We start from the raw sequence: 12,597 nt of genomic DNA on the forward strand, positions 1-12,597 counted from the left end.
CGGTATTAGAACTTCCCAGGAATGCGCCAAGACCCGCCAACCCACCCGCCAAGAAGCATAACACCCCCAAACAGGCCAAAAGCAAAATCTCATACTTACAATATTTCTCGGCCTTCGTTCCAAACGCGCTGCGTAGCTAGGCCATAAGTCGGGGTTGCCACCACGGATTTCCTGAAAAGCAAATGCAATCAAGATTAGAGTGTCCCAGCAGTGCTCCCAGACCCCGAAACTCACCCACAAACACCAGGAAGCCCCCCAAACAGGCCCCCGAAAACGCTACATTGAGCAAAATGTCAGAAATAGCAACAAAAAAAATCGGCCTGGATTTTGTCCCAACCACTTCTACCCGGTATTAGACCTTCCCAGGAATGCCCCAAGACCCGCCAACCCACCCGCCAAGAAGCATAACACCCCGAAACAGGCCAAAAGCAAAATCACATACTTGCAATATTTCTCGGCCTTCGGTCCAAACGCGCTGCGTAGCTAGGCCATAAGTCGGGGTTGCCACCACGGATTTCCTGAAAAGCAAATGCAATCAAGATTAGAGTGTCCCAGCAGTGCTCCCAGACCACAAAACTCACCCACAAACACCAGGAAGCCCCACAAACAGGCCCCCGAAAACGCTACATTGAGCAAAATGTCAGAAATAGCAAAAAAAAAAATTGGCCTAGATTTTGTCCCAACCACTTCTACCCGGTATTAGACCTTCCCAGGAATGCCCCAAGACCCGCCAACCCACCCGCCAAGAAGCATAACACCCCCAAACAGGCCAAAAGCAAAATCTCATACTTACAATATTTCTCGGCCTTCGGTCCAAACGCGCTGCGTAGCTAGGCCATAAGTCGGGGTTGCCACCACGGATTTCCTGAAAAGCAAATGCAATCAAGATTAGAGTGTCCCAGCAGTGCTCCCAGACCCCGAAACTCACCCACAAACACCAGGAAGCCCCACAAACAGGCCCCCGAAAACGCTACATTGAGCAAAATGTCAGAAATAGCAACAAAAAAAATCGGCCTGGATTTTGTCCCAACCACTTCTACCCGGTATTAGACCTTCCCAGGAATGCCCCAAGACCCGCCAACCCACCCGCCAAGAAGCATAACACCCCCAAACAGGCCAAAAGCAAAATCTCATACTTGCAATATTTCTCGGCCTTCGGTCCAAACGCGCTGCGTAGCTAGGCCATAAGTCGGGGTTGCCACCACGGATTTCCTGAAAAGCAAATGCAAGCAAGATTAGAGTGTCCCAGCAGTGCTCCCAGACCCCGAAACTCACCCACAAACACCAGGAAGCCCCACAAACAGGCCCCCGAAAACGCTACATTGAGCAAAATGTCAGAAATAGCAAAAACAAAATCGGCCTGGATTTTGTCCCAACCACTTCTACCCGGTATTAGACCTTCCCAGGAATGCCCCAAGACCCGCCAACCCACCCGCCAAGAAGCATAACACCCCCAAACAGGCCAAAAGCAAAATCTCATACTTGCAATATTTCTCGGCCTTCGGTCCAAACGCGCTGCGTAGCTAGGCCATAAGTCGGGGTTGCCACCACGGATTTCCTGAAAAGCAAATGCAATCAAGATTAGAGTGTCCCAGCAGTGCTCCCAGACCCCGAAACTCACCCACAAACACCAGGAAGCCCCACAAATAGGCCCCCGAAAACGCTACATTGAGCAAAATGTCAGAAATAGCACAAAAAAAATCGGCCTGGATTTTGTCCCAACCACTTCTACCCGATATTAGACCTTCCCAGGGATGCCCCAAGACCCGCCAACCCACCCGCCAAGAAGCATAACACCCCCAAACAGGCCAAAAGCAAAATCTCATACTTGCAATATTTCTCGGCCTTCGGTCCAAACGCGCTGCGTAGCTAGGCCATAAGTCGGGGTTGCCACCACGGATTTCCTGAAAAGCAAATGCAATCAAGATTAGAGTGTCCCAGCAGTGCTCCCAGACCCCGAAACTCACCCACAAACAGACGGAACCCCCCCTAAGAGCACCTCAAAGGCAAGCAAGTCAGCAAAAACACTAAAAAATTTGCGCCTCGGATTTGGTCCAAAACACTTTTATCCGGTATTAGAGCTTCCCAACAATGGTCCCAGAGCCGTCAACTCACCTGCAAAGAGGTAGAAAAACACCCCCACAAGTGCTGAGTCTTTCTTCATTGGGCGTAAACCAGCCCTCTGGTTTGATGGAAATAGGAGTCTGAAGGGGGAGGATAGAGGAGCATGTTCTTCTGAACTTGTGAACCTGAGGAATGCAGACTGCGGCAACTTCAAATCAATTAGCAAACCAGTGAAGACAGTTCTGCTGATGGGCTTGTTTTTGTGATTATCTGATTAAAGTTTGAAATATATTAACTGTGCACAACAAAGAAAGACAGACACACAGGAATAAAAGTGAATAAGGACGAAAAAGAAAGTTATTGATTCGTTGTCTCATTTTCAGGGCTCAGTATCACGGTCCAGGAATGAGAATAAGGCTTCGTCATCATACTCTGCGAATTCAGGCAGGGTGAGCTCAGTGTCACCTGACAGAGTAGAAATTCCCTCATCTATGTTGCTGGCCACCTCGTCTTCACCCGGCGCGATTTCTCGTACTCTGAAATCTGGTGGTATGAGGTGCTGATTCATCTTGATCATTGTTAACCTCTCCACATTTTGGGCGAGAGGCGGCTCCGTTTGGGAGTTACAATGCCACCAGCAGCACTGAAAACACGTTCAGAAGACACGCTTGCGAGTGGGCAAGACAAGTAGTTTAAAGCCAGGTTGGTGAGCTGTGGCCACAATTCTTTTTTCCCATGCCAATACGCCAATGGGTCAGAATTAACATAGACCTCTGTTGAGTCATTCAGATAGTCCTTCACCATCGACTCAAGGTCCTCATCCAAGGTTCCTCCACTTTGCTTAGCTCTTGCTGTGCCTCTGACCTTTTGAGAACCAAACCCACGCAGAGCTAGCCAATCCTCTTCAGCCTCCAATGTTTCTGTTGTGTCTGGTGCAGATGATCCGGTTGCCGGTGTCTTTAACGGCTGAGAGGTCACTTGTGCCACAGCCACAGGTGCAGAATTGGATTGTTTTGACTGGGGATGGCCTGCTGATGTACTGCCTTTTCCTCCAATTTTCAGCCGTTCTCTTTCAAACCTCTTGGCTGACATGGCTAGCCAATGTTTGTACTTTGGAACATGTTCATCATCAAAAGGAAAGAATGCTTGGTCTGCCAGCGCCTTTTTGTAGCGTGGATCCAGAATAGTAGCACAAATGTAATGCTCTTCTGAGTGGATCGTTTTAAGACGTTCATCACCTTGTAGGAGCTCTAATAATTTCTCAGCCAGAACAAAAGGGTCTTGGTTTTTTTAATCTTTTTCAAACACAGAACACACCTCCTTCAGTTGGTGCTCCAGCATGAACAACAATGGGATAGCTTTTCCCAAATTACAGTCCTCCTTGCTGACTGCACGCGTGAAGAACTCAAAAGGACGAAGCATGCGTGTCAGGCTTTGAACTATGTTCCATTGTGCCGCACCCATCCTCAGGTCCTCTGTACCCTCTGTCAAGAAATATTGATCGAGTACCGTATACTGCTCATACAGACGCTCAAGCATGTAGAAGGTTGAGTTCCAACGTGTTACCACCTCCTGGATGAGTGCTTTGACTGGCATTTGACGTTGATATAGCAGGCTCCTCAGCTGCTTCCGGGCCTTAAAAGAATGGCTGAAATGGTTGCACATTTTTCGGCAGGTGTCCAATACTCTGTACGCTGCACTGCCTTTATTACCCAAGAATTTTTGGACAACCAGGTTTATACAGTGCGCCAAACACGGCACTCTGAAATAGTTACCCTTCCTCATGGCCTTAACTATATTGGCGCCATTGTCCGTGGAAACATAACCAACCTGGCGTTTTAGTGGGGACAGCCAGTTAAGGACCTTTGTGTTAAAGACATCCAAAATGTTTTCTGCTGTGTGACGTTTCTCCAAACCAAACATGGCTAGTGTTGCATGTTTCCGAGCAGCTTTAAAAACAATGTCCGTGTCAACACCTGTGTTTAGCTTTGCTTTAGCCCCTGAAAAAGAGACCCAGTGTGCAGTGATGCACATGTAATCAGCGCCTGCGCCACTGGTCCACATGTCTGTTGTCAGATGTATAGTGTGAACAGCACTCTTCTGCAAAGCTGCCCCAATCACCTTCAGAACATCTTCATGTAGTGCTGGAACCGCAACTCGGGCAAAATAGAACCGGCTAGGAACCTTCCATTTAGGGCAGAGCTCTGCCACTAATTCTAGAAAACCAACCCCTTCTACAAAAGAAAAAGGGAGAAGGTCCAGAGCTAGCATTTTAGCCAGCTTAGTGTTATACTGACGCGTCAGTGGGTGGTTGCGTTCATATTGCGCTTCTGTAAACAACATCTTTTTAATGTTGACCTGGACAAGGATTTACGGGATGATGATGATATCTTCGACCCAGTTACGCTCGCTGATGAACTTTTCCGCATTGATGTCTCACTCTCTCCCACACTCTTAGTGTGCCTCACATGGAGTGTGCTGCTGACAGGGGTACTCGGTGTAAGTGAAGTGTTTGAATCGTCTTCTTCCTCCTCGTTATCATCAGATGAAAAATCAACGTTTTCATTACGTGCAATTCCGGCTTCCTTGACCGCCTCTAGGTGCGGAAACCATTGGACAGGGTGCGCTCTCCTAAGATGACCTCTCTGGCCTCCGGTACCATAGTTGGTACCAAACTTACCACGACTAACTCGAAACTGGAGACTTGAAATGTCTTTGGGGGCCGGAGGAGGCGGCGATACTGGTGGTGGTGGTCCTGCTGCTAATGCCAGATGAAGTGGAGGATGTGGATTGCCGAACTTCAGTACGTTTTGCACTTTCACCACCACGAATTGAGGTCGAGGTGGATGGAGGTCCCTTCTTGCGAGGAAGAAATATGGAAGCGGTAGGTGTTGGTGTACTAGTTAACTCCAAATGTAATGATTGTTGTGTTTCCATTTCCATTGCCTCCTCGTCGACATCATCATCACGCTCAGCAGCTTCTCGGGATAAGGTCAAAATGTCTCTTTGCTGCATGCCCGCTGGGGCTGCAGTGACCTTTATGATGACTGGATCGTCGTCGTGAAGGGCTTCATCAGCAGCAGTATGCGTCACTTCTTGTTGAGCCTCATCACACTCCATAGGTATGAGTTTTTCGACGACCTTCCTTTTACGCTTAGGTATCTTTGTCAGATCATGGTGTGCCTCACTCTCAGGCTGCCGTGGTGGTACCCATTTGTCATCCAGATCATCACAAGGCGGTGGGCTTGAAGAAGATGTAGACACCAACCTTGATCTTTTCCTTGCTAGGGAAGTGGAAGACAATGAATAATCATCAGGACAAGTGGCTTCCAATGATACCTCGGCTTGATTGTCGATTTCCTGATGTGCCCCTACTTCGGGAGGGACAACTATTGTGGGAACTTGTTGTGACCCTCCATGCACCTCTACTTGCGCATCTCCTTGTGCTGCCTCTCCTTCCACATGTACTTGGGCTTGTACTACTTCCACATGTTGTTGTTGCGGCTGTGGTTGTTCAACACTTGTCAGATGAGTTACAACAACCTGTGTTGATTCAGGGACATTGCTGCTACTTTCTTGCGATGAGCCAACATCACTGGTCGATGGTGATTGGAGAAGTACACTGACTGCCTCTGAGGCACTCAAGGGCTTTGACTTAAGTTGGCGTGGTGGTGGAGGCACTGAAACCAATGGAGCGGGGGTGCTGCTCCCAGCTTGGTCCCCAGCAGATCCTGCTGCTGCAGGCGTACTTTTTTTTTGCTCCCAAAAAACGTGGCGGTTGGTACACCAGCCTCCTTGGTAACTTGCTTCTTCTGCTCCTTACTAGCAACTTTCTTGCTAGAGGAGCTACGGACACCTTTTGTTGGGGCCATCTTCTTCAGAGCAGGTCAGACAGCAGGCCGCAGTTGCACGAATTGTAGAGTTGTCTGAGGCCAGACGTGACGTCGCGTGACGTTATGCTGCACACACACACCGCTGCAGGACTTCTTCCTGGCACTGGTGGTTCTCTTGAGTCTTGTGCACCTAAAAACAATGGAAGACAGAGGAACATCAGTTCAGTTATACACCCCAAATTTTTTTTTTTAAAAACCAGAAAAATCAGCACAATCCCATTCCATCCATGCCCTCCATGATGTTTAAGTTCAAGACACCCCACAGAAAGACTAGGCCCATGCTATACTCAAATACCCCTGGTGAAAAGGCCACAAGTACGGCCCCAAAAAGAGAAAATCACTGAAAAATCAGCACAATCCCATTCCATCCATGCCCTCCATGATGTTTAAGTTCAAGACACCCCACAGAAAGACTAGGCCCATGCTAGACTCAAATACCCCTGGTGAAAAGGCCACAAGTACAGCCCCAAAAAATGAAAATCACTGAAAAATCAGCACAATCCCATTCCATCCATGCCCTCCATGATGTTTAAGTTCAAGACAGCCCACAGAAAGACTAGGCCCATGCTAGACTCAAATACCCCTGGTGAAAAGGCCACAAGTACAGCCCCAAAAAACGAATATCACTGAAAAATCAGCACAATCCCATTCCATCCATGCCCTCCATGATGTTTAAGTTCAAGACACCCCACAGAAAGACTAGGCCCATGCTAGACTCAAATACCCCTGGTGAAAAGGCCACAAGTACAGCCCCAAAAAACGAAAATCACTGCAAAATCAGCACAATCCCATTCCATCCATGCCCTCCATGATGTTTAAGTTCACGACAGCCCACAGAAAGACTAGGCCCATGCTAGACTCAAATACCCCTGGTGAAAAGGCCACAAGTACAGCCCCAAAAAACGAAAATCACTGAAAAATCAGCACAATCCCATTCCATCCATGCCCTCCATGATGTTTAAGTTCAAGACACCCCACAGAAAGACTAGGCCCATGCTAGACTCAAATACCCCTGGTGAAAAGGCCACAAGTACAGCCCCAAAAAACGAAAATCACTGAAAAATCAGCACAATCCCATTCCATCCATGCCCTCCATGATGTTTAAATTCAAGACAACCCACAGAAAGACTAGGCCCATGCAAGACTCACTACCCCTGGGAATAAAGGTTGAAAAGTAGGCAAAATGGTTGCAGGCCTAACAACAATGCCTGCATTCAAAATGGCCACTTGCCTCCCAGCACATGGCCAGGGCCTGTGGCAGCACTCAAAATGGCCCCCAGCCACATGGCCTGTCCCTCCCCATGAACACCCCCAAAAATCGAAAAACACTGCAAAATCAGCACAATCCCATTCCATCCATGCCCTCCATGATGTTTAAGTTCAAGACACCCCACAGAAAGACTAGGCCCATGCTAGACTCAAATACCCCTGGTGAAAAGGCCACAAGTACAGCCCCAAAAAACGAAAATCACTGAAAAATCAGCACAATCCCATTCCATCCATGCCCTCCATGATGTTTAAGTTCAAGACACCCCACAGAAAGACTAGGCCCATGCTAGACTCAAATACCCCTGGTGAAAAGGCCACAAGTACATCCCCAATAAACGAAAATTACTGAAAAATCAGCACAATCCCATTCCATCCATGCCCTCCATGATGTTTAAGTTCAAGACACCCCCCAGAAAGACTAGGCCCATGGTAGACTCAAATACCCCTGGTGAAAAGGCCACAAGTACAGCCCCAAAAAACGAAAATCACTGAAAAATCTGCACAATCCCAATCCATCCATGCCCTCCATGATGTTTAAGTTCAAGACAACCCACAGAAAGACTCAGTCCACCCACCACTGAGTACCCCTGGGCAAAAGGCCCCAAAACTGCCCAAAAATCGAAAATTCCAAAATTTTAGTTGCAGCAACTGTAATGCCCCAAACAAACTTACTTGTAAAATTTCTAATCCAACAGTGATCCAAAGAAAGTCAAAAAGGCCTCAAATCCAAATATCCAGCAGCATCCACAAAAAGTAATCCTTCCAGCTCCAGATCCAAATGAAAAGTGACCAGGAGATGGACAAAGCTCTGGGAGGAGCCTGCTGGACAGGAACAGGAAGTTGAAGACTGTGGGGCACTTCCTTCCTCCCACCCCCTCCCCCCCTCCCCAAAATGGACTCCTCGCTAAAAAAGTGCAGGCAAATGTCAACCTAAGGAGTTATTCAGATAAAAATCATCATTTCAAGAAGGTTTATGCTGCTTGCTAGTGGATTTCTTGTGCAGAATTGCAAATTTTATATTTTCGCTTGTGCGAGATTGTTGCTGCTCACCGCATCTCAAATCTCGCAATTGCGAAGTACCGCGAGACGTGATCTCGCTGTACTCCCGTTGACAAACTCTTGCTGTGCAAGTTGGCAAGCCGCGATGACGTAATCGTGCTCGCCAAATTCCCGCGGGATCACACAGCAAGATCCAAAATGGCGCAGCACTCGCAAAATATCGAGAAAAACAACTCGGCAAACGATGATAAACGCCGAGCGCCGCAATAATTGCATCACCAACACCGCGCGCCGCAAAAAAAATCCGCTGCGTGCGAATTTGCGGATTTTGCGGGAAATTCGCAAATCTCGCGGATTGCGAATTTCCCGAAAATCCGCAAAATCCGCGAGCGTAACGGATTTTCCACCCATGCTTACAGGGAACAGGGCCCAGGGCCCGAGTACCCAACCTGGGGCCCGGCGGAGCCCCAGGTCCCTGCTGGGGCTCCCAGGCCCCGAGGCACAGGGGATGCCTCCCCTGGACGTCCGGACCCTGTCCCGGGCACCCTGCCACACGGCAGGACCCAGGACAGAGCCCAGGGTGGGGAGGCCACCCTCCCTGGGGCCCCTGGACCCAGCTCTTCAGGGGGAGTCTCCCCGGCCCCACCGGACTCCATCCAGGGCATCCTGCCATGTGGCAGGCCTAGGGCCAGACCCAGGGCTGGGGCGGCATCCTGGCCAGTCCAGCTGCCGGCTGTGGACCGCTAGGTCAAGAGGGGTCCCAGAGTACCTTGTCCCTAATAATCCAGAGGAAGGCTACCCATCTTTCTGGGAACCTGTGCGCACCGCGATGCTCAGTTGACCCTAGCCACGAGTGAGCCCAAACTCATGGAGCCCTCGCTGGGATCCGGGAGGCAAATGGCACCTCATCAGGACTTCCAGGGAAGCCCGGCCATCTGGTGGCCCCATAGGAAAGCATTGGGTGCACCAGATGGCCTAGGGGAGAGATGCGACCAGATGGCGGGGACCGAAAGAACTGCCCCGAGGCTTTTGCGGTAGGTCTCCTGCCTGCCCACGCAGGGCTTGGGGGATCGTCTTCCAGGGGGTCAGAGACCCTGGCTGCTGGACCTCAGGCACAGGTGGGGCTGCCAGATCTCTCGGCCCGAAACACCCGGGGAGGACTGCCCGTGACCAATGGAGCCCGTCCCGGCCACCTTTGCCGTGCCGCGGGATGGAGGAGGGGTCCTCAGACGCCTGGGAGGTGTTGCCTGGACACAGCCCATCTGGTCCCCGGCAGGGAACCACCTGCCTGGGAGGGACACCCCTCCCGGGTGGGCGGGCCAGGCCCCGGGTCGGGTGCTCCAGCCCTGGGCCCCGTCTCCCCGGCCCGCTGCACTGCCAAAGGCTTAGCATACCTTGTCCCTAGTAATCTGGAGGAAGGCTATCTCTCTTTCCCGGATCCCATGCTCACTGAGTGATGGAGGGGACCCAGGCGGACGCTGGGGAAGGACTGCCCGGGACCCATGGAGCCCGTCCCGGGCACTCGGCCATGACGTTGGCCCTGGAGAAGGGAGCCCCAGAAGTTCGGGGGAGGACTGCCCTAGACCCATGGAACATGTCCCGTGCACTCAGCCATGACGTTGGCCTTGGAGGAGGGAGCCCCGGATGCCAGGGGGAGACTACCCGGGACCCATGGAGCCCATCCCGGGCACTTCGCCATGACATTGGCCCTGGAGGAGGGAGCCCGGGACGCCTGGGGGAGGACTGTCCGGGACCCATGGAGCCCGTCCCCGGCACTCAGCCATGCCGTAGGCCTGGAGGAGGGAGCCCCGGATGCCTAGGGAGGTGTTGCCCATGCAGAGCCCATCTGGTCCACGGCAGACAACTGCCAACCCGGGAGGAATGTCTGGGCATACCCTGCCCCTAGTAATCCAGAGGAAGTCTACCCCTCTTTCTTGGAACCCGCGTGCACAGAGTGACAGAGGGGAATCAGAGCGCGGATGCGCCCGACCTTAGAGCCCTTGCTGGGATCGGGGAGGCAAATGGCACCTCATCGGGACTTCCAGGGAAGTTCGGCCATCTAGTCGTCCCATTGGAAAGCATTGCGTGCGAAGAGATGGCTGAGGGGAAAGGTGCGACCTGATGGCCGGGATCAAAAGCACTCCCAGCTGCCCATCCCGAGCCTTCACGGGAGGGCTCCCACCCGCCAGCACTTGTAGGGTTCTGGGGCTGCAGGGCTCAGGGGCTGCAGGGCTTAGGGGCTGCAGGGCTCGGGGGCTGCAGGGCTCAGGGGCTGCAAGGCTCGGGGCTGCAGTGCTCCAGGGTTGCAGGGCTCAGGGGGGCTCCGGAACCACACACTGGGTCTCAGGCATGGGGAGGCCCGCAATGCGCTCCTGGGGCCCAGCCGCCCGGGGGAGGACTGCCCATGAGCCTGCGGGTCTCTGGGGTTCTGCACCAGGGACCTTTGTCCTGGGCAGATGGACTCTTGGCAGGCCGTAGGACGGGGGTTCCCAAACCCAGGCCCCGGGGCCGTTCCCTGCTTTCCAACCCAACCGTTAATCGCCAAGCATAGACGAAGACAGGCGCTAGCTTCACAGCTCAAAAATTATCACTAAGGCTGCACACATCCCTCATTTCTCCACCGGCTGATGAAGAAATTCTACATTCATTGCTGAAGGATACCACAATAAAGGATATCACTGGAAGGGTGTCGGCTGATACCCGGTCCACAAAAGTTACTGAAGAATATTCTAACCATTCAAGGTCTCAGGCTGTCCTCTTTGTCCTGATGAAAACCCGTTCGAGATGCAATTAAGTCTGCACCACATTTTAGGGGTCAAAACATCGACTTTGTATTATCAATCCGTCCATGAGAAGTCACAAACCAAGAAAAGAAAATAGTTGTGTCTGTTGTGACTATAAAGTTTTTAAAAAATGGATTGATGAGAATTTTTGTTTTGTATGTCAATATGTCATCCCCACATTATTTTGTATAGCACGGTCATCACTTGTCACTGCCAATCACCTTAAAACGCATTTCACTCTGTATGTGATTTATTGTAATTCCTGTCTTGGACAGACGTTTTTTGAATTGATTAATACATGCAAGGTATATATAATAAGAAAAATCTTGTCAATTACGAGTTGCGTTGTGCTTTCTTAGATACTGTACTTTTATTGTTGATGATGTGAAATACCCGACAGAACCATTGTTTTTTGTCCTCCAACCAAACTAGGCCGGGGAGATCGGGGAGTCTGCCCAGGCACGAGGGACCCCTATCTCGTTTTCAAAAAATGTTTTCCAAAATTCTGCTGTAGTGGCGCTACGCAAACTTCGCCCAGCCCTAACTCAGAATCCCCATGATGTCACACCAAATACAAATTTTGATAAAATTGCCAGAAAAGATTTCAGAAGAGAAACAAGAGGTTGAGGGGACACTCTTAAAAGAAAAAGTGAAATACATTCTCATTTTACAGCCAACCACTGTGCTACATTTTAATTCATGACTTTGTGCTTCTCCAGACAAAACGCTCATAAAATATATTTCCTTCTAGTGTCTGTGGTGGGTGACTCCTACACCTTGTAGACCTCATTGTCTTATTTAACATTTCCTACAGACTGATTTACACATGTATAATTAATTGTCTTTGTAAAATGTGTTTTGATGTAAAGTGCTCGGACACCCTGGAATAAGTAGTGCTATACACTAAATGAAATGAGTGTGAGAGAGCTATAAAATACAAAGGCTGACTAGATAAGAGGGAGTTCTTACACAAATATTACTGGATAACAGCATAAGACAGGGGATCCAGCTAAATATTAAAAAATACCTTAGTGTATCAAGGGGAAATATCTTTTTTGAGTGGAACACTAGGTGTGGTTAAAAAGTCAAAATTGTTTGGGTAGTCGAGTACAATGACTCACACTCAACTACTACCTGCCAACATGTTTCTGCCCATCATTAATAGCCTGTAAGGTCTGGGGCATTCGTCAGGGCGTGTGGATCCCTATGGGTGAAAAAATCGTAAATAATATCCTGTTCATACTAATTAGCTTGGTCGGGAAGGTCTCCAAATTTAGGTCCCACAACACCTGTTAGTAATTAAATTAAAACTTGAGCTTTTATGGGATACAGGCATCATGGTCACAGAGGAGGCGGGGTCCTTTGTAAACACACATTCATCAAAAGGAACGCCCTTACATATTACCTACTACGGTCCCCACTCTGCGCAGTCTATCTCTCTAGGAATGCGGCTCTCATTGGATTAAAAAAAAATATATTTCAGATTTCTTTAGAGCACGCAAATGTGGAAAATCCCCATTCTACAATCCCAGAATAATCATGTTTTAATATTTTTTTTTCTAAAAAGTTAATGTAAAAACATATGTTTA

The sequence above is a fragment of the Lissotriton vulgaris genome, unplaced genomic scaffold (assembly GCF_964263255.1).
Source record: "Lissotriton vulgaris unplaced genomic scaffold, aLisVul1.2 SCAFFOLD_307, whole genome shotgun sequence".
Lineage (NCBI taxonomy): Eukaryota > Metazoa > Chordata > Amphibia > Caudata > Salamandridae > Lissotriton > Lissotriton vulgaris.